The following is a 21,800-nucleotide window of genomic DNA, read 5'->3' as shown; positions in this document are numbered from 1 at the left end:
GTCCTTGAAGGTGTGATAACCGACTAAAGCACTTTGCACATTCACTGCACTTGAATGGTTTTTCCCCTGTGTGTGTTCGCTGATGTCTTTGAAGGTGTGATAACCGACTAAAGCACTTTGCACATTCACTGCACTTGAATGGATTTTCTCCTGTTTGAGTTCGCTGATGATACCTTAATGAAGACGGGACGCGAAAACTACTGTCACATTCACTACAATGATAGAGTTTTTCCCCCTTGTGTGTTCGCTGATGTCTTTGAAGGCGTGATAACCGACTAAAGCTCTTCACACATTCACTGCATTTAAAAGGCTTTTCCCCTGTGTGTGCATGCTGATGACTTTGAAGGTATGATAACTGACTAAAGCACTTTTCACATTCATTGCACTTGAATGGCTTTTCTCCTGCGTGTGTTCGCTGATGTTTTCGAAGGCTTGATAACTCACTAAAGCACTTTGCACATTCACTACACTTGAATGGTTTTTCCCCTGTGTGTATTCGCTGAAGTCTTTGTAGCTCTGATAATCGACTAAAGCACTTTGCACATTCACTGCACTTGAATGGTTTTTGTCCTGTGTACGTGTGCTGATGAAGCTTGAGTAGTGATGACAAACTAAAGCTCGTGCTGCATGTGTAGGATTCTTCTTTCTTGGTTAGTGTCTCTTGGTCGAGTATATATTTGTCTACATCCCATGACTGCATTTCCTGATGGGCCAACATGGCTGATAAAACACTTGTGTTTTTCTCACACATTTAATATGTGTGCGGTATTTCACATGTTTGATTTCTGTTTTAACAATAAAATACAATAGCCACCAAATATTTGCCACACTCCTAATACGTAAAATGTGTCTTTGGAGGCGATTGGGCCTTTAGATTGGATTATGGCTATGCACGCTTGTAGGTAAAGATGTATCTTCCTTCTGGACGGTGCAAATTGGGACAGTCTGTTGTATTATAGATAGACAAACTCCTCTTTCCTTTACCCGTCAATTGTCTGCCTCCGCTCTGTTGTGCTCTTCTCTGGTTACCAGAAAGAGTTTACAATTCTCCTAGAGCACGGAATGATGGCCTGTCATCATTTTATAAAATAGAGCACTGTGGTAATCACATCATACCGATCCCATGATCAAAGCTGGTGTTAGGCACTTGTTTATACAGGAGGCGGTTTGTTATTGTTGTTGCCTTAATTTTCCTAAGGTCATTTCTTCGTCTTGCGGCGTGGAGGTGTACAGCTCAGCGTCTTACAATCACTGAACTGCCCTTGACGCTTCATCCGGGATCTGTCAGTTTGTGTGCAGGTTCCTCTGTCGCCGACTGCGCTGAATACTGGAGCTCATTATTTCTGCTATTATTGAAGATTTACAGCATTCGCTTCATTATTGATGGTCATTTCATACATTCAAGGCTTGTTTTCTGTTGGATGTAAAGATATTGAAAATTACTAAATTGAAACATAATGGAATGAGAATTCACAATGTTTAACTGGTTGTAATAGACATTTCAGGGGAGATTTACCAAATCTCCACGCAATGCAGCGCAGCCCTCCCCCTGCAAGGCTGCGCTGCGTGGCGCGACAGGAAGGGAACAGGAGAGCACCACATTTTCAAAGATATGGCTCTCTCCTTCCCTTTCCCTTGCGCCGGCACTGATTACAGTGGCCCTGCGCCATGCACACACCTTAGCACCAGAGCGCTAGGATGTGTGTGTGTGAGTCCAGCATCGGTTTTGTACAGGAAGGACACCCTTCCTGTACAAAATACTATGTCAGACATGAGGGAAGGCTTTTCCCAATTTGTATGCGTGTTGCACAGTGCACCACGCATGCAAAGTCAGAAAAGGAAGGAGAAATTAAATCATTTCTCCTTTCTTGTGTCTAGTTTAAAAGGGTGCAGTTTTCTCACGCTAAACTCAATCTACTGATTTTGGTAAAATGGGTTTAGCGTGAGAAATCTTGGGTGGTTGCACGGGAACGCCCAAGCACCCCCCTTGGCAGGCCCCAGTGTGTGAAGTAATGTGAAGCAGTGCTATGCGCTGCTTCACATTACTTTTAAATTATTTCCAGCGCTAAAAAAGTTTAGCGCTGGAAAGTAAATTAGGAAAAAAAGATTTTGCGCTGTTTTGTGCCACTTTTATGATGCAAATACGGCGCAAAATGTTAGTATATCTCCCTCTTCTTCTTTACCGCCTTTAAAAATTAGCAAGAAATATTTCATCATACACAGATATATAATTAAAGGTTCTGTTGATCAGGTGATATATTATTAATGTCTGAAAAGGAGGTGATTTAACAGTGTTCACAGAGTAACTGAGCAAAGTAAGGGTGCTCACAGAGCACCCAAGTGCTAGAGATATAGCGTAAGATAGACAAGATTTCATTTAAACAACAATAGAGTTTAGAAAAAGAGATGGATCAGGCTGGGCTGCAGAATTTTCAGTAATTCTTCATGAAGTATACAACAAAAGTAACTCCATTCAAACACTTCTTCTCGTTTCTTTCCTATTTACTTAAGATCCTCTCAAATACCAACTCCTGTCTTTACTCGCTGTTCATAAGTCACCTTTGACACTTTCAACAGCTCTTTTGGTTCAAGCATTTCTGGTTTCTTCTAACCTGGAAGATTGGAACATTATTGTAGTTTGAGGGGGGTTTCCTATCGCCATAACATCTGTCCATCTCCCTGAAACTAGTGCAGTTTACAGAGCCTGGTTCTGGCCCTGAAAGACAACTTTAAAAAGCAAGTCTTTAGTTCTTCCTAAAGTAAATAAAGTTCTGTAATATGCCACTCCTTCCAGGGCTTTTATGTAAAACAGAGCGAGGGGTTCACTGTAAGGCACTTCCTTTACATCATAAGCGCAGATAAGGCAAACAAACGTTGATTCATATAATTTTATATTTAACGATATCAGTAATTTAGTACTTATGGAGAACCCATCACAACCAATAGTTTACCTGACATATCCATGCAGCAGATGTGGGCATATTACTCTTTTCCCCCCTTTTCCACCATTACATGGCTTCTGGCATGACGTTGTCAGTTTGGGGCCCAGGATGCCACTTTGTGACTGGATGGTCATTTGGCAGAGCGGGAGGAGGTGTCAGTTATCCACAGGTGATGCAGCATTTCTACCTTTCCATATTTCTCATTTTCTAGTATATCTCATTTCCTGTCCTTCGATCCCTCTACTGCCCTCTGGCTGCTCACTCACTCATCAGAAGTCAGATAACGGCCTGATACTCACTAAGTATGGGCGTATTTTGCTAATCTGCGGTCCGTAAATTCGTGCAAAATCGCAAAAAAGTCTGCGAATTCGCGGATTTTCCCGCGAAATCACAGATTTTTGGGCGATTTCCATCAACTCAACTGGAGTACTTTCTACTGGCTAATCAGTAAGTGCTACCTCGTTGGGTAAATGTATAATGCTTTTCCTACACTGCAGCTGCCTAAAGAGCTAGAAGATTTGTCTCCACTGACCATGTGTGCCTGTAACTTTGCCACCGCGCCAAAAGGCGCAGAGGTCCCTTGAGTGAGCTGTCCATCATAGTTGGGAAAAGGCGAGAAGACGTTTGATACCGCTAGTGTGTGGTGCGGGGCTTCTATGCGTGTCACCATGCCTCTTGTGTATAAAGGTTCAGAGAGCGAGCAATGCAGCAGGTGAGGAGAAAGCAGCCTCATGGTCACAGGAACTACACAGGATTGTGCTCGAGAAACTCATGGATTCAAAGACCTCCCTCGAGTATTACTGCTAATTTTCGACTGCAGATATGGGATTAAAGCACACTTGCCCAGCCTCGACCGTGCTCACTAATGTTTTAGGCTGATTAAAAGTTACTGAATTTGAGCTTCAACTCGGGCACCTGCTTTATTTATATCTGTAAGTGCTTCCTGTTGAGGTTTAATTTTTGTGACAGGAGCTTCGTGCCAGAATGAATCCTGCCCTGTATAGTTATCCACAAAGATGCCACCGTTTTGTGCAATACCTCTACTCAACTGGAGTACATTCTACTGGCTAATCAGTAAGCGCTACCTCGTTGGGTAAATTATAGTGCTTTTCCACCACTGCAGCTGCGTAAAGGGCAAGAAGATTTGTCTCCACTGACCATGTGTGCCTGTAACTTGCCACCGCGCCAAAATGCGCTGAGGTCCCTTGAGTGAGCTGTCCATCATAGTTGGGATTGGGAAAGGGCGGGAAGACGCTTGATACCGCTAGTGTGTGGTACGGGGCTTCTATGCCTGTTCACATGCCTCTTGTATATAAAGGGTCAGAGAGCAAGCAGGGCAGCAGGTGAGGAGAAAGCAGCCTCCTGGTCACAGGAACGGGGATTGCGCTCGAGAAACTCAGGGACGCAAAGACCTCCCTCAGGTATTACAGCTAATATTCGACGGCAGATATGGGGTTAAAGCACACTTGCCCAGCCTCGACTGTGCTCACTAATGCTTTTGGGCTGATTAAAACGTTACTGAATTTGAGCTTCAACTCGGGCACCTGCTTTATTTATATCTTTAAGTGCTTCCTGTTGAGGTTTAATTTTTGTGACAGGAGCCTTGTGCCAGAATGAATCCTGCCCTGCATAGTTATCCACGAAGATGCCACCATTTTGTGCAATGCCTCTTCTCAACTGGAGTACTTTCTACTGGCTAATCCAGTAAGTGCTACCTCGTTGGGTAAATGATAGTGCTTTTCCTACACTGCAGCTGCGTAGGGCCAGAAGATTTGTCTCCACTGACCATGTGTCCCTGTAACTTTGCCACAGCGCCAAAAGGCGCCGGGGTCCCTTGAGTAAGCTGTCCATCATAGTTGGGAAAGGGCGGGAAGACGTTTGATACCACTAGTGTGTGGTGCGGGGCTTCTATGCGTGTCAACATGCCTCGTGTATAAAGGGTCAGAGAGAGAGCAGGGCAGCAGTTGAGGAGAAAGCAGCCTCCTGGTCACAGGAACGGGGATTGCGCTCGAGAAACTCAGGGATGCAAAGACCTCCCTCGGGTATTAAAGATAATTTTCGATGGCAGATATGGGGTTAAAGCACACTTGCCCAGCCTCGACCGTGCTCACTAATGTTTTGGACTGATTAAAACGTTACTGAATTTGAGCTTCAACTCGGGCATCTGCTTTATTTATACCTGGAAGTGCTTCCTGTTGAGGTTTAATTTTTGGCCCACAGGAAGCACTTACAGAGTTAAGGCAGGTGCCCGAGTTGAAGCTTACTTTGTAACCATTTTAGAATGGCGCCAGCAAGCACTCTGGCAGCTTGCCGGCGCCATTCTAAAATGGTTACAAAGTTAGCTTCAACTCGAGCACCTGCCTTAACTGTGCTTCCTGTGGGCTAAAAAAAATCCACCCGCTCGCGAATTCGCAAATTTTTCGGCAATTTAACGAGATTCGCGGATTGCAAAATTGCCGAACATTTGCACATTTCGTGAGCGGAGCGGATTTTGTGCCCATACTTAATACTCACAAGGCCGTGGTTCTTACTTCTTCTACAACACTTATTATGGCCTAGTTTGAAGTTTGTCCAACAGATTATTGCCTCAAAACTAGAGGTGGGCGAAGAATTCAGCTCCGCCGGTTGAGCTCGCAAATTTTTGCCCAAAGTGCGGAGTTCCAAAAAACTCCATGAAGTAACGCAGAACTGAGTTTTTTTTCTCAAGCAGTTCTCCAACCGTAAGGTGGTGAGTGCTTGTGATAAAATATAATGCACTAGACCTCCTTCTGGCGAGATTTCTCATTGCGGTAGGTCGCGGCAGGTCACGGCAGGTCACGACCACTCGAGTGTAGAAATCTGCCACTCTTGTTGATGAAGCTGCCACTCGATTAGAATATCAATTAGAGCGGCAGAAAGCAGCATCGCCCTCTGGGGCAACGCATAGTGCTGTTCGTGCTGATTTTACAGTGCAGATTAAACTCCTGGCACTACAAATCAGTGAGCACAGCGCAACTAAACAAACTCTGCCACTAGCGGAAGTCTGCAGAGTGCGGCGGAGTTTCCCTCGCACTTCGTGGAATTCTGCGGAGTAAAACTCTGCAAACGACGCCAAGGCATTATCAAAACGTGACAGATATCCTGCCTGCCTTATTATAATTGCCACAGGATGTAATGCATTCCTAATGGGGCGGGCAGGATACCTGTCACGTTTGTGTTGGAATAAACCATCCACTGAAATCTAAATCAGGCCTTTGATGTACATTGCGTCCAGTGTGGCTAGCTGGGCTTGACGGATCTTGTGGTTTGTGGGTCTCTCACTGCTTTGAGGTCATCGCCAGGCAGACCTTCTGTCAGCTGTGCCCTGAGCAGATCTTCCTTCCAGGCAGGGACTTCCGTCAGCTGCACCGTGTGCAGATCTTCCTTTCTAGGCAGGACTTCTGTCAGCTGTGCCTTGTGCAAATCTTCCTTCCAGTCAGGACCTCTGTCAGTTGCGCCTTTTGCAGATCTTCCTTTCTAGGCAGGACTTCTGTCAGCTGTGCCTTGTGAATATCTTCCTTCCAGGCTGGACTTCTGTCAGCTGCGCTTTGTGCAGATCTTCCTTCCAGGCAGGACCTCTGTCAGCTGTGCCTTGTGCAGATCTTCCTTCTAGGTAGGAGTTCTGTCAGCTGTGCCTTGTGCAGATCTTCCTTCTAGGTAGGAGTTCTGTCAGCTGTGCCTTGTGCAGATCTTCCTTCCAGGCAGGACTTCTTTCAGCTGCGCTTTGTGCGGATCTTCCTTCCAGGCAGGACTTCTGTCAGCTGCGCCTTGTGCAGATCTTCCTTCCAGGCTGGACTTCTGTCAGTCGTACTTTGTGCAGATCTTCCTTCCAGGCAGGACTTCTGTCAGCTGCACCTTGTGTGAATCTGCTTTCCAGACAACGGCTTATTTCCTCAAGGATCAGTTCAAAGGTCGGGAGAGGTAGAACTGGTCTAGGTCATCTTCTTTATTGCAGTTCAACTGGTCAAGCCACAGAGCTCGCGCTCTGAGACGAAGGAGAGTCTGGATTTCTGAGCTCTGTGAAACATTAAGACAGTTCTACGGCATCCAGCACATACTACAAGACTCCAAGAGTCAACGCTACAAGTGCTGCTCCAAGGTTTAATTCAACCAATGTATCTGAACATCCCCTGGCAAATGTCAACTAGAGAATAAACATCCTGCCTGCACCAGCAGAGTGCAGAAAGCTTTTCAAGCGCCTGGAGGTATATGGACTTTCTCTATCTGTCGAAGACGTTAAACCTTGGTACCATCGATCCCCTTCGGATAAGGTCCCCTATTTTGTTATCAGAATGTAACTCATCCTGCGCAGACACAAACCCTCTAGTCCGTATTGCATGAAGCTGGGTGGTTCTCACCCAAAAAGAGGGCCCTCCACAAATTGCAGACATTTCTTACACCCCCTGGACAGCTGTGACAACACACAGACTAACTACACCCCCTCAAAGATCACCATTCCATCTGCCAGGATAAAGACTCAGATCTTTCAACCTTCTCTGTTACCGTCTTTGGAACGGCCCGTCTCTGGGATTCGTGGAAGCTCCATACTCAGTGAGCTCAGAGTTGCCTTGTAAAACCATCTCATGAGAGTGGAAGAAAAGAACATTAAGTGACACGCACTGCACAGACATGTAAATAAATCTACCATTATCATTCCGTGAACCATTGTCCTACTGCTGTTGTTTTGACATGGATGTTTTGCTGTCTATCACAGCAGCTTCTTCATTTAAAATCTTTCTCATCACTTTCTTTTCCATCATACCTATTCACCTATGTACTGTTTCTGACCCTACAACTTCAGACATGTTGTGCTGTCTGTTGCTTCATAAATGGGAAGTAGATTGCTACTGCTGTAGTGTAGTTCCTATATTCCCAATAGGCTCTGTGCATTTGAATGATATTTCCTATAGATTAGATGTAGGACTGAGGTCGACTAGGTCTCTTTCAAATATATTAGATTTAATTGAGAGTGCCAGCTAGCTCAGAGGTCACTAGAAACTTTCTCGAATTCACAAGAAGGGATTAGTTTCTGACAACCGCGTAAACATGACAACTTTGTTTCCCAAGAATAACAAACATATCTCTAGAGTAGCGGAAACAATAGATAAGTATTTCACTCAGTCAATCATTGCATGCTTCGTTTCAACAGAGTTTGTAGAGAAATAGAGAGACGGGCATTTTCAATCAAAAGGTTTATTGAACAGTCTTCTTTCTCATACAAGAGAAGTGAACTGCTACAATCGTTAAGCAGACTGCAAAGTATAATGCGTACAGCGAGAATAGTATTATAAAATAATACTGTAAGAGCATTGTATGGTTTCTAAGCCATATAAAAATACATACATACATAAATACATAGGCTAAAATACTCAACTGATGCTTCTAAAATACGCCTACCCCGATGTACTTAACCTAAGTCTAGTTCAAGGGAAGAAGTAAGTATTGTGTAGAATAGGTTTAAATTTCTTTGCCAAGAATCTATCGAAGATTTCTCTAGGTTCTAATCTGCTCCATACCTTAGTTAGAATGAAGGAGGTCTGGTATCTCTGTCTCGGGACTCGATTTCCCAACACCCCACAAGGGGAGCTTGGAAACACTGGAGCTGGATTCTCGGCAGGAGAAGAGACAGCTTCCTGATCAGTGCGTCAACTGGAGGGTCGGCTTCCGTCGGCACTTGCTTTAGCGAGCTCTGTCGGGCAAGTAGATAGTCGAACTGCTCCGAACCACCGTGTCTTGCTAGAGCAAGTGGAGGTATATTTATACCTCGAAGTTGTCTAGGAATGCCATCGTTTGACAAAAAGTCGGGCATAATAATGTTAGGAAAGAACCCCTAGGGAATAGTTGTTCTTTGCAAAGTACATGGGTTTACATGGGTTCTTGGACAAATCAATATTCGAGCATGGGGAAGTTCCCTAACTGCTTAAGTCAATTTTCCAAGAAATCGTTGTGACGTTTCGTATGGGTGGAAGTAGCCATGCCTGTATTTGGTCTGCATGGGATATGTCTAAATAAGTACTTGATTTCTATGCCTATATAAGGGCAGCGAGCGTGAATCATACCTATATAAGGGCATGAATCGGGAAAATTCACTCAGAGCCTAAAACGCCACACAACACTGCAGGAGGAGGGCAGTGTCCTTGCAGTCAGATGCACTTGATTGGGATAAAAGGTACCATGTTTGTTAGAAAAGCTGCAACTATTAAAATAATAACATACCAAAAGCAGCACATATAATGCAATACCAGACCAGGTACTAGAAAAACGTGACGCAAACAATGCAATAACACAGGCCAGGTGTTGTGACAACCTGATGCAAACAATGCAATAATACAGACCAGGCACTAGAAGAATCTAATGCAAACAATGCAATAATACAGGCCGGGCACTAGACGCAAACAATGCAATAACACAGGCCAGGCAGTAGGACTGATGCAAACAATGCAATAACACAGGCCGTGCACTAGATGCAAACAATGCAATAACACGGGACAGGCACCAAGAGAATCCTATGCAAACAATGCAATAACACAGGCCAGGCTCTAGAAGAATCTGATGCAAACAATGCAATAACACAGGCCTGGGTAGGAGTGTTCTGCTTAATTCAGATACTCTGTCCATCACCACCACAGACTAATTTGCATGTAGCCAGGTTCTGAACTGGGATGGTGCAGTGAGCTAAAAAACGGTGATGGATCAAGCTCTGATCTGTTGACTGGGTAGGAGTGTTCTGCTTAATTCAGATACTCTGTCCATCACCACCCCCTTTTTGAATCGTTTTGGCCACCACGAGTGTGGAAGGGTATGCTCAAATGTGAGTCCCTTGCTCACTGCACCATCAGGATTCAAGCAAGCCGGGCCGAAGACGGCTGTAATGCCAGAAACCGGTCCCTGGAAGCTTGCGTCCTTTCCAGTAAAGAATTGGCTTGGTAGTTTGGTCTGCCCTGTTCCCATGATGCACTGGGCCAGGGACAGACTAATTTGCATGTAGCCAGGTTCTGAACTGGGATGGTGCAGTGAGCTAAAAAACGGTGATGGATCAAGCCCTGATCTGTTGACTGGGTAGGAGTGTTCTGCTTAATTCAGATACTCTGTCCATCACCACCCCCTTTTTGAATCATAATACAGACCAGGCACTAGAAGAATCTAATGGAAACAATGCAATAATACAGGCCGGGCACTAGACGCAAACAATGCAATAACACAGGCCAGGCAGTAGGATTGATGCAAACAATGCAATAACACAGGCCGTGCACTAGATGCAAACAATGCAATAACACGGGACAGGCACCAAGAAAATCCTATGCAAACAATGCAATAACACAGGCCAGGCTCTATAAGAATCTGATGCAAACAATGCAATAACACAGGCCAGGCACTAGGAGAATCTGATGCAAACAATGCAATAACACGGGCCAGGCACCAAGATAATCTGATGCAAACAATGCAATAACACAGGCCAGGCACGAGGTGAATCTGATGCAAACAATGCAATAACACAGGCCAGGCACGAGGAGAATCTGATGCAAACAATGCAATAACACAGGCCAGGCACTGAGAGAATCTGATGCAAACAATGCAATAACACAGAACAGGCACTATGAGAATCTGAATGCAAATAATGCAATAACACAGACCAGGTACTAGGAGAATCTAATGCAAACAATGCAATAACACGGGCCGTGCACTAGATGCAAACAATGCAATAACACGGGCCAGGCAGTAGGGTTGAAGCAAATAAGGCAATAACACGGGTGAGGCACTAGGAGAATCTGACGCAAACAATGCAATAACATGGGCCAGGCAATAAGGTTGAAGCAAATACTACAAAAACATGGGTAAGGGACTAGAAGAATATGGTGGACACAATGCAATATCACAGGCCAGGCACTAAGAGAATCTGATGCAAACAATGCAATAACACGGGCCAACCACCAGGAACATCTGACTCAAACAATGCAATAACACAGGCCAGGCACCAGGATTGATGCAAACAATGCAATAACACGGGCGAGGCACCAGAAAAATCTGATGCAAACAATGCAATAACACAGGCCAGGCACCAAGAGAATCTGATGCAAACAATGCAATAACACAGGCCAAGCACTATGAGAATCTGATGCAAACAGTGCAATAACACAGATCAGGTACTAGGAGAATCTGATGCAAACAATGCAATAACACGGACCGTGCACTAGATGCAAACAATGCAATAACACAGGCCAGGCACCAAGAGAATCTGATGCAAACAATGCAATAACACAGGCTAGGCACTAGAAGAATCTGATGCAAACAATGCAATAACACGGGCCAGGCACCAAGATAATCTGATCCAAACAATGCAATAACACAGGCCAGGCACTGGGAGAATCTGACTCAAACAATGCAATAACACAGAACAGGCACTATGAGAATCTGATGCAAACAGTGCAATAACACAGACCAGGTACTAGAATCTGATGCAAACAATGCAATAACATGGGCCAGGCAGTAGGGTTGAAGCAAATAGGCAATAACACGGGTGAGGCACTAGGAGAATCTGACGCAAACAATGCAATAACATGGGCCAGGCACTAAGGCTGAAGTAAATACTGCAAAAACATGGGAAAGGGACTAGAAGAAACCGGTGGACACAATACAATATCACAGGTCAGGCACTAGGAGAATCTGATGCAAACAATGCAATAACACAGGCTAGGCACCAAGATAATCTGATGCAAACAATCCAACAATACAGGCCAGGCACGAGGAGAATCTGAAGCAAACAATGCAATAACACAGGCCAGGCACGAGGAGAATCTGATGCAAACAATGCAATAACACAGGCCAGGCACGAGGAGAATCTGAAGCAAACAATCCAATAACACAGTCCAGGCACGAGGAGAATCTGAAGCAAACAATCCAATAACACAGTCCAAGCACTAGGTAAATCTGACACAAACACTGCAATAACACAGTCCAGGCACAAGGAAAATCTGATTTAAACAATGCAATAACACAGGCCAGGCACAAGGAGAATCTGAAGCAAACAATGCAATAACATGGGCAAGGTGCTAGGAGAATCTGATGCAGGTGAGCATGTAATACCTGGCATGATCTAGTGTACTGTGTGGACAAGAGGGTGGGAGGGCAAAGACTAGTTTCATATGGACTGAAACAAGGGCAAAAGGAGCAATATTTTAAGGAAGTATTACCATATAGTAAATCATGCAGAGTCCGTTTTTTTGTTTTTGGGCCAGGTATGGGATATTACGTACTAAGGGGTGTCAGAGAGATTATAATCTTCCCTTCAAGGGTCATCTGCTTTACAAAGAATTTCAATACGAGGAGTGACTCTAAAAAGCAGCAATGGGGCAAGCAGTGAGAGGAGAGAATGCAGATTGTCACTAACGTTATGGAACAGCACACAACTTTAGAGGCTACTTAGATACAAGGGCGACACCTAAAATGGGCTCTGCACCTCACATGAATCCAGAACACGAAAGTGCCTTTACACACAGACCAATCATCCTAGGAGGGGCCGAGGGGAGACATAACATCTAATCCCGGCTTTATCACTTTACCTAAAGATGCTGGAAATAAACACCAAATGTTACTTCTCGACAGGGCCACTATACAGGTTCTTATTCTGGGATTGTAGTCCCTCTGCCTCTCCCCCTCCATCTCCACCCCCCTACATGTGGTTTATTGCACTAGGAAAGTGAGCAACCAGGAGACTACGTGTTTAACCCTGACCTACAATTTGTAAAATAGTGAGCTTCAGGAGTTACTAAGTACATTTATGCCTCTCCTCCCATTTATGTCCAAGATCGGGGTATTTACAACCATCCTAAAGTTGTAAGTAAAACTGTGCTTTTAAAAATGGGCCCAGACTGTGGTGATGTGTCTTTAACTAAAGATTCCTTCCAGCGACTCCTGGAATGTTGTTGTTGATGCGTCACCAGGAGTGTTGTTGATGCGTTGCCAAGAGTGTTGTTGTAAATGTAAAATGTAAATTGATACTTGTATAGCGCACTACTCACCCGCAAGGGTCTCAAGGCGCTTGTACGAATACCGCTGTGGAACCCATCCTGGCTTTCCCTGTGAGGTGCCCACTCCTGGGCACCCCCAAGGTGGAGGCCAGGCATCCTTAGCGTTGTGGGGGCCGTTGTGGAGATTAAGCAAGCTATTGCCCAGAGTTGCAGAGTGGAACTCCATGATTGGAATAGGCACTGAGGCGAGAATTATCAGGTCCGTGGAATTTGTGAGCCCAAGACCCGCCGTGGCGGGAAATTGAACCCTGGTCCCGGGCTAGACCTCTGCATCAGGGTCTGCCGCTCTAATCATTGAGCCACACTTCTCCACTTCTCTCTTGTTGATGCATTGCCATGAGTGTTCCTGACAGTTACGTTCCTGGTGCAGTTGAGTGTGTGGTGAATAAATCTTACCCTTAGCCTACCGATGACACGAGAGTTTGATTACCACATAGACATTGCCTCTGGTGGGGGGAGGGGTACACAGTGCCCACTCTCATGGACTATTCACCAGAATGTAACGTGGCAAAGTATTAACCTTTGGAAAAAGTAGTTCTGTGTTCATCAGACTTAAACTGTTTAGTACTAGGCAAATCCTCCTCTTTCTGTGCCTCTGTCCCCTTATCTGACAATGTATGTACCTAGAAGGAGGCTGGATGGAAGAAATAAACATGAAAGGCACGTTCCCAGCTCAAACCACCAGCATGGATTTCATTCACTCGTTCAGAGCTGCTTAACTGCAGGTCTCCGCACTGCATATCAGCATCTCTAAAGGCAAACACTGTTGAAGCAAAAGGAGGGGGAGAGCCCTATGATCCTCTAGAGCCTAGGCCGCTCACTAGAAAACAACGACGAAGGACAGGACAGGACGCTAATAGGATAAACCGATCCAACTCAAATATGAGGTCAACGTATTATTTATCGCCTTAATGGTGCAAAAGTCACTCTGGAATGAAATCAATACTATTCGAATAATCAATGTTCGATTTATAATAGAGGCATTGCTGTGCTGCAATAAAAGAAATTACCAGCAACAATAGCTATTCTCACAACAAAGTGTACTTATTTCAAGTTTGGTTTGCATATTTTACAAGAAGGGGATAAAGCGACAATGGATAGACAACATTATAAAGCTTAAAGACTTGCCTTATAAAGGTTACTGGTACTTTTAGAACCACACAAAGGTTAAGGAAAAGCAGAAGTATCAAGTTAGACAGTGTATCCGCAATGACAGACAATAACCCCTTATTAATAGTGACCACATAACAACCGTCTCCAGGTAGGAGTGCCTAATTACAAAAGACCTGCTAATACGGTGAACGACTACAGTGACTATGACATTGGTCTATCAAAACATTTGAATTCTGTGTTTGTTCTTTTCATTAGGTGTTGATCCTGGAAGATATAGGCTGATGGGTTTCCGGCTTGTGCTTTATGCACGCTTCAGGAATTTGCAGAACGAATGTCACCCAAACATCGCACCATTTGAGTAGGCCATTGGGGTGAGAGTTGGTCGCCTAAAATGAAGCGCCATGATAAAAGAACTGTTCGAAGAAGCACTGGGGTTACCAGCTTCTCAAAAGGGCATGTCCTCTGTTTAGATAGCTGTCTAGAGGGCCAGAGACCTGGGTGGGGCCATCAATGTAAGCAATTGCCCGGAACCGCCATTGCTAACTTGTAACTCCTGGGTCAGTTTGCTTGTTTGGTGGCTGCAAAGAATCGTAGTATGCTGATATGAGGGGTTTGCTAACACAATCCACAAACTGGCATGTGGACACTCACTTCAGGATCCTTGCTGCCTGGCAGCTCCTGCCACCCAACGAGCAGGACTTTTATAGCTGAGATGTGTGCACCCCGCCAGGCTGTTCCAGTTGTGCTGGCATCACCGAGCTGCACTAGATGAGTGCAGACAATGGAGCAGACCACCCGAGGGCGTGACAAACCTGGAGGTTCACGGTGACAAAGAGTAATTCTTTTTAAGATTACTGTGAGGGTGTTACCAGTACTTCTTTAATGCAGTATTTTCATGGAAACCTTAAAAAAAGGATAACACTAGCTACAGTATGATTGCGGTAACTAAACATGTAACATCTGATAGCACAGTAAGAACTATCCCCCTACACACCGGGTAGGACTTTGCGTTCGTCGGACGCCACTCTTCTGTCCCAATCCCGCTTCAAATTGACCACGGTGGGGGGCCGTGCGTTTTCCAACACGCTCCCAGCTTTATGGAACAAATTGGATCCAGAGCTCAGGAAGGAAAGCAACTTACTTTTCTTCAGAAAAAAACTAAAAACTGTATTGTTTAAACAAGCATGGAGCAGATCTTAGGTGCACAGTTGGTTTCAAGTGAATGTAACATCTTATCACGTAAATCTGGACAGACAGCGCTTAGAGACCCCTGTGGTTATAACGCGCCATATAAATTAAATAAATAAATAAATAAATTTACACTTTTTCTCTTTTTACAAATTAGGCTCGACTGATCTTATACTCTGACAGCCCATCCTATAATTTGTGTAGCCTATTTTATATTTAGTTTAATTCTTTCTTTAAACTATTGGCTTTCCTATTCAAAGTGCTGTCTCTCATGGGCAGACGTCACAGCACTGTAAAAATATACAAGTCACTATTCCCTAGTGCACCAACCAGGATTCAAATTAGCGACCCTCCAGTTTGAGACGAAGACATCAGAAATTATAACACTAAGCCCAGTGCCCCAGGCGATCTGAATGGCGTCTGAGTTGAGCCCATTTACGTAAACGCAGGCCATAGGCTGTGTGCCCAGCAGCTTCATACGTGATCTCAATTCCCTGACATACCAAGCCGCCTAAACGTCTGGATCATAAAAGGCTACTCCAGGGAGTCAAACGCCTTATCGGCATCAGCTGACTTCATGTTTGGGTTTACCTAATGCAGCACTGCGAATACCGTCCGTAGATGAACCGCTGTGGATTTATGTGGGACAAATTCCAACTCTACAGGGGAGACTATTTTCTCTAGTAGGAGGGATAGCCGAGTCGCATCACCTCAGGCAGGAATTTATTATCACTGTTACGCAGTGGCAGAGGGCGATTAGATGTACACTTACAGGGTCTTTTCCAGGCTTAGGGGGCACTGATATGACTGCATCACTTATAGACGCCAGCGACACACCAATGCCTCGGCATAGACCTCCTGGATAGGCCGCACCTCGACTGAACCCCCGGCCCAGGCCAGGCCTCAACTCCTCTGCACTCCCTGAACAGGTCTCACCTCCTCAGCACAGTACAGGCCTCACCTCTGCTGCACCCCCTGGACAGGTGTCAGGGTGCAGGAAAAAGGAATCAAAGCTCTTCTTTGTCTCGCAGTATCTGCCATTGAACCGGCATTGCAAAGATCACCCGCTCGCAAAAGGTCGCGGGTGATTATAGCACGGACCCGGGCATTCTCCCCCAGTACTACCAACAGGGAAGACTGCGGTGGAATTTGCCGGTCTAGTCCTGAGTTCCTGGACACGGGCATGAGGTCTAGACCAGCTGTGAAGTGCGCCGGTTGATTTTAGAACCGAGGCACTTCACCAACGGATTTTCAGAGATTAGTCACGTTCTTTCTGTAGTCTAGTTTGATAGAAATAGTGCAATTTTGTGCCAGGCTTAGGCGCAGGTTCGGTGCGTCGGTTAGTTAGTTCGATAATTTAGAACTAGAGAGAAATACCAATTTAATGTAAATAGGAAAAAAGAAAAAGAAAGAGAAGATTTAATACTTACCCATTGAATACTTCAGCTCCTGATTTCTTCGTCGCTTGGTTGACAGCGGAGGCTCCAGAAGGTTTCTAAGGGAGAAGAAAGAAGAATTCAGAAAATAAGAAAGTAAGGCAGAGAGTGAATGAACGAAAAAGTGAAAAATAATAAATGAACCCACAGAGTTAAAGGGTGCTAAAATGTTGTTTATAATGCAGGTTACCAAAGAATAAAATACTTATATTGAAGAATAGATGAGGAGTAAAAGCCACAGGCACTCTGGGTAAGGAAATAGAGAGAGTGAGAGAGAGAGAGAGAGAGAGAGAGAGAGAGAGAGAGAGTAAGAAAGTGGAGAAGGAATTGAAGGAAATTAGTAATGGTGTGCTTTTCTGGTACATCGATTTCCACTCATGCTTGAAGAGAGAGAGGGAGTAAGAAAGGCATAAAACGGAGTTCGGCAGAAAGTAAGAAGTAGAGTGGAAGAGCCAGAAGGTCAGGCAGTCTCTTCTCTGTCCCATTCCCCTTTCCTCCGGCTGGGTTCGCACGGCCACTAGTTATCTCTTCAGTTGGTGGCAGGGCTGTGGGAAAACCAGTGGAGGAATTTGGAAAATCTCATCGTTCTGCTCCTGGGACTGTCGGCACTGTGAGTAACCACGACCCTTGACAGAGTGAAGTGCCCACGTCAATACTCACCCGATCAGAATGGCTAAAGGGATCAATTCAAAAAATGTAGGAAATATTCTTAAAGAGATTCAACAAGAATTGATAGGAGTCAGGGAGAAAAATAAGGTAATCAAATTTGTAATGAAGGCCCAAATTTTCTTAACTCAGTGCTCATTGTACTTCATGTGTCAGCCCACTGTCTTCCCAGATGCACAATCTCGTATAGCTTTCATCTTGTCGTATCTCAATGGAGATGCAGCTTCGTGGTCAATGCCCCTGGTCACCCAAGATTCACCAATTTTATATAACTTTGAGGAATTCAAGAAAGAGTTTTTGCGAATTTTTGATTGTCGGAAGGAGGCACAGGCTACGGATAATGAATTACTGGAGTTGAGGCAAGGGAATCAAGAGCTTGTCACTTACCTGGCCAAATTTAACAAACTTGTTGTAGAAACTGAATGGCCGAAGGCCAAAAGGGCAGCCTTGTCCTATCTGTGTTTGAAAGATGACTTAAAGGATGCTTTGTCACAGATCCCAAATCGCACTACAGAAGTTTCAGCTTTGATTGATCTCGTTTTAGAGATAGACTATCGACAAACGGAAAGAAGGGGTGAAAGACGCCGTGAATTTCGGCCCAGTGTACCACGCTTTGACCTGGTCAGAGCAGAGGTTGTTAAATCTGGTAATAAAGTACATGGAGTCGAACCTATGCAAATTGAAACTATTAGAGGCCCCCTTTCCAAAGAAGAGAAAGAAAAGCGTCGACAGAATAATCTATGGCTTTATTGTGATATAAGTGGACATTTTGTAAAGAAATGTCCCAAGAAGCCAAAAACCTTCAAGAAGGAAAACTCTCTGCACCACCAGTAGAAGGAGTTGAGCTGGTGGTTGCTAACAAGGATACAACTTCAATTTCTCATCAAGTGGGCAATACTCTACAATCTTCCGCTCCACACCTCATTCTGACGATGACCCTAAGATTTCGAGACAGAGTTCTTTCAGGAATGGCCGTGATGCTGGACTCCGGTGCTACGGGGAACGTTTGTCACCTTAAATATGCCTCAAAAATTGGTCTGAGGCATTACCTAAAAAGAGAAGTGAGGCAGTTAGGGCTGTTGAGGGTACAAATGTATCTTCCGGCCCAATAACCAGTCACACGGAAGTTGTGGAACTTGTCTATGTCAAAGGTCAAAAGGAAGACATCCAATTTAACTTGATCAGTGCTCCGCAGTTTGGAATCATCCTGGGTTTGACTTGATTAACTGAACACAACCCAACAATTAAATGGAGTGATCGAACCGTGAAGTTTAACTCAAGTTACTGTTTGGAGAATTGCTTCGGAGAAAAGCAAAAAGAGCAAGATGGAAATCCAGCGGCTTTATTATGCGAGCAAAAGATGATGGTGTGTGAGGTGCAAACTGTGAGTATTCCAGTAGAATATCAAGAGTTTGCTGAAGTTTTCAGTGAATTGGATTCAAAGAAGTTGCCCTCACATCGGTCGTATGACTGCAAAATTCGATTTGGAACCTGGATCTAACCTTCCTTGTAGCCAAATGTATGCACTTACTGAAGCTGAAAACCGTCATCTTAAAGATTACATTCAGAAATACTTAGAAAACGGGTTCATACGACCATCTCAGTCCCCCGTTTCTTCACCGTTATTTTTTGTTCCGAAACGTGACGGAGATCTGAAAATGTGCATAGATTATTGTGCATTGAACAAGATTACAATAAAGAATCGTTATCCTCTTCCCATATGGCTGAGATACCCCTCTCAACACAATCCCCAAGGATGGGAAACCGGAAACGGTTCTGAACTTTTGGAAGGCGGGAGGGAGTGACCCTCCCGGCCGTATTTATTAAAATATGAAACAAAATCAAAACATTAAAATAACAGTTTCATATTATGTACAATTTCATTTCCACATTACGATGTTTGGCTAACCTTAACAGATCTCTAATACAAAGGTTCTCCTAGCCGAACTAACATCCTACAAAAACATTTGACTTGAAATTGTACATCCTAACGTTAAGGGCCAACGGCAAGGTCGTAACCGGTCAGATCCCTAAACCAGAAATACCACCCTCACTTGTGAGGGGACCAACCGCACAGAGGCGTACCTCAAGTGCATCTACCAATTTCCCTTGGACTTGACGGGGGCCCCAATGAACTCGACGCCATTTAACGGTCGTCCGAGGACTCGTGTGAGGTGTCTAAAAGGTAGCGTAAACCCCCTCCCGAACCCCACACAACTTACCCATCTGCCGTCGCAGATGTCCTGGCCCCAGGAAATTCCCCAGGAGGGCCCGTAGCCCCTCCTATCCAGGAAGGGACCTTGACCACCTTTCCTTTCCTTCCGGCGGCCTATCCTTAGACGGGACTGCCTCCCCGTTGAGGGGCCAATGGCCACCTCCCCCGAGCGCTCCCATCCGTAATGGGTGACGCCCCCCCATAGGGATCTTCCAATTACTGCTCACCGATCATGACCTTACCGCCCGACAATAAATACGACAAATCTACCTAAATTACAAAAACAATTATGACTTATTACAAGCATGATTACTGATCAACACTAGTGCAAAACACTTTATTTGCAAAACATACTGAAAGTGACCATCTTTATTGCATATTCAAAATTATTACGACAATCATCACAACCTGCAAGAAATAGAGTTACCGCATCAAAACTTTATTCAAAACAACTAGCTGTCCTCAGGGGCTGGTGGGTGGGTCAAAATTGGCTCTTCGTTCCGTCTCGAGCTCACGTGCAGCGGGGAGGTGCAGCTTCAGAGCACAGGAACAAGAGGATGCTTTCTTGGCTTGTTGCTCCTTTTATCCGTCTTCAGGGCGGGTGTAAACCCGCCCCCGCCTGCCTCCGAGGGCGTGGCCGGTCGCGTCAGTGTCTAGGACAACCCACTCCAGGGCGGGAAAAGGCGCGCCCCTGCTACGCCGCTTCGGGCATACCAGCCGAGACTCGCCTCCCGCCCAAGATGGCTTCCCGGGGGGATCGTGGTACTCCACCATACGTTCGGGGGGACCGAATGGTCGCCCCTTTCCATATGGCTGAGATACCCGCCACCCCCTCTCAACACAATCCCCAAGGATGGGAAACCGGAAACGGTTCTGAACTTTTGGAAGGCGGGAGGGAGTGACCCTCCCGGCCGTATTTATTAAAATATGAAACAAAATCAAAACATTAAAATAACAGTTTCATATTATGTACAATTTCATTTCCACATTACGATGTTTGGCTAACCTTAACAGATCTCTAATACAAAGGTTCTCCTAGCCGAACTAACATCCTACAAAAACATTTGACTTGAAATTGTACATCCTAACGTTAAGGGCCAACGGCAAGGTCGTAACCGGTGTCAGATCCCTAAACCAGAAATACCACCCTCACTTGTGAGGGGACCAACCGCACAGAGGCGTACCTCAAGTGCATCTACCAATTTCCCTTGGACTTGACGGGGCCCCCAATGAACTCGACGCCATTTAACGGTCGTCCGAGGACTCGTGTGAGGTGTCTAAAAGGTAGCGTAAACCCCCTCCCGAACCCCACACAACTTACCCATCTGCCGTCGCAGATGTCCTGGCCCCAGGAAATTCCCCAGGAGGGCCCGTAGCCCCTCCTATCCAGGAAGGGGCCTTGACCACCTTTCCTTTCCTTCCGGCGGCCTATCCTTAGACGGGACCGCCTCCCCGTTGAGGGGCCAATGGCCACCTCCCCCGAGCGCTCCCATCCGTAATGGGTGACGCCCCCCCATAGGGATCTTCCAATTACTGCTCACCGATCATGACCTTACCGCCACAGGCCGGATAGTTGACCGGCTATCCGGACCCCCCACAACCACTCCTGCCTAAAGGTCATGTTATAAACTCTTTAACCAAGCTATGAGGTCTCCTATGAGTAACTCATTCCCCACCCGGGACAAATGAACACCATCCCCCAAATACATACTGTCCCCTTTGATACAACCATGCGAAACAGAATGCAGTGTACTTGAACGAAACAATCTACTCACTTTGTTATTTATTTTCCTTACTGAATGATTCAGAGCAGAAACCGAAATAGCCCCCCGCCACACTTTTCGTGGGATCATATGGGACCATGCAATTGTGCACCCTGGAACTCTTCTTGCCAACCAACTTACTGTGGAAAGCATTGCCTCAAGAAGAAGTCGTCTACCAGTGGCCACTAAATCGTTGCCCCCAAGATGGACTATGATTATAGACGGCGGTGACCTTGTCTGCCCTAACAAACCCTCGAAAAAGGATTGAAACTGGTCAATACAGAGCCCGCCCTTTCTGTAGAAGGACACACTGTACCCGTATTCCCCAGCCACGTGAATCATGTCACCTGCTTTGAATACGTCCGCGGCACGCCTCACGTATGAGTGGCCCACGACCCACACCTCCTTTTTCACAGCCGGTGATGTCTGAC

At 45.4% G+C, this 21,800-nt stretch overlaps 1 long non-coding RNA gene across 1 annotated transcript in view; it reads right to left on the bottom strand.

The window, feature by feature from the left end:
• Positions 1-576: 576 nt before the first annotated feature.
• Positions 577-21,800, bottom strand: part of LOC144805583 (uncharacterized) — a 35,084-nt gene continuing 13,860 nt past the window's right edge. Inside the window, exons 2-3 of the long non-coding RNA XR_013605549.1 lie at positions 16,720-16,784; positions 577-1,414 (exon numbers count right to left, since the gene is read on the bottom strand). This is a non-coding gene — a long non-coding RNA (uncharacterized LOC144805583). The remainder of the gene's footprint in view (positions 1,415-16,719; positions 16,785-21,800) is intronic.

Source organism: Lissotriton helveticus, assembly GCF_964261635.1.
Source record: "Lissotriton helveticus chromosome 1_1 unlocalized genomic scaffold, aLisHel1.1 SUPER_1_unloc_15, whole genome shotgun sequence".
NCBI lineage: Eukaryota > Metazoa > Chordata > Amphibia > Caudata > Salamandridae > Lissotriton > Lissotriton helveticus.
Note: the sequence above shows the minus strand (reverse complement) of the source record. Positions and strands in the feature narration are given on the sequence as shown.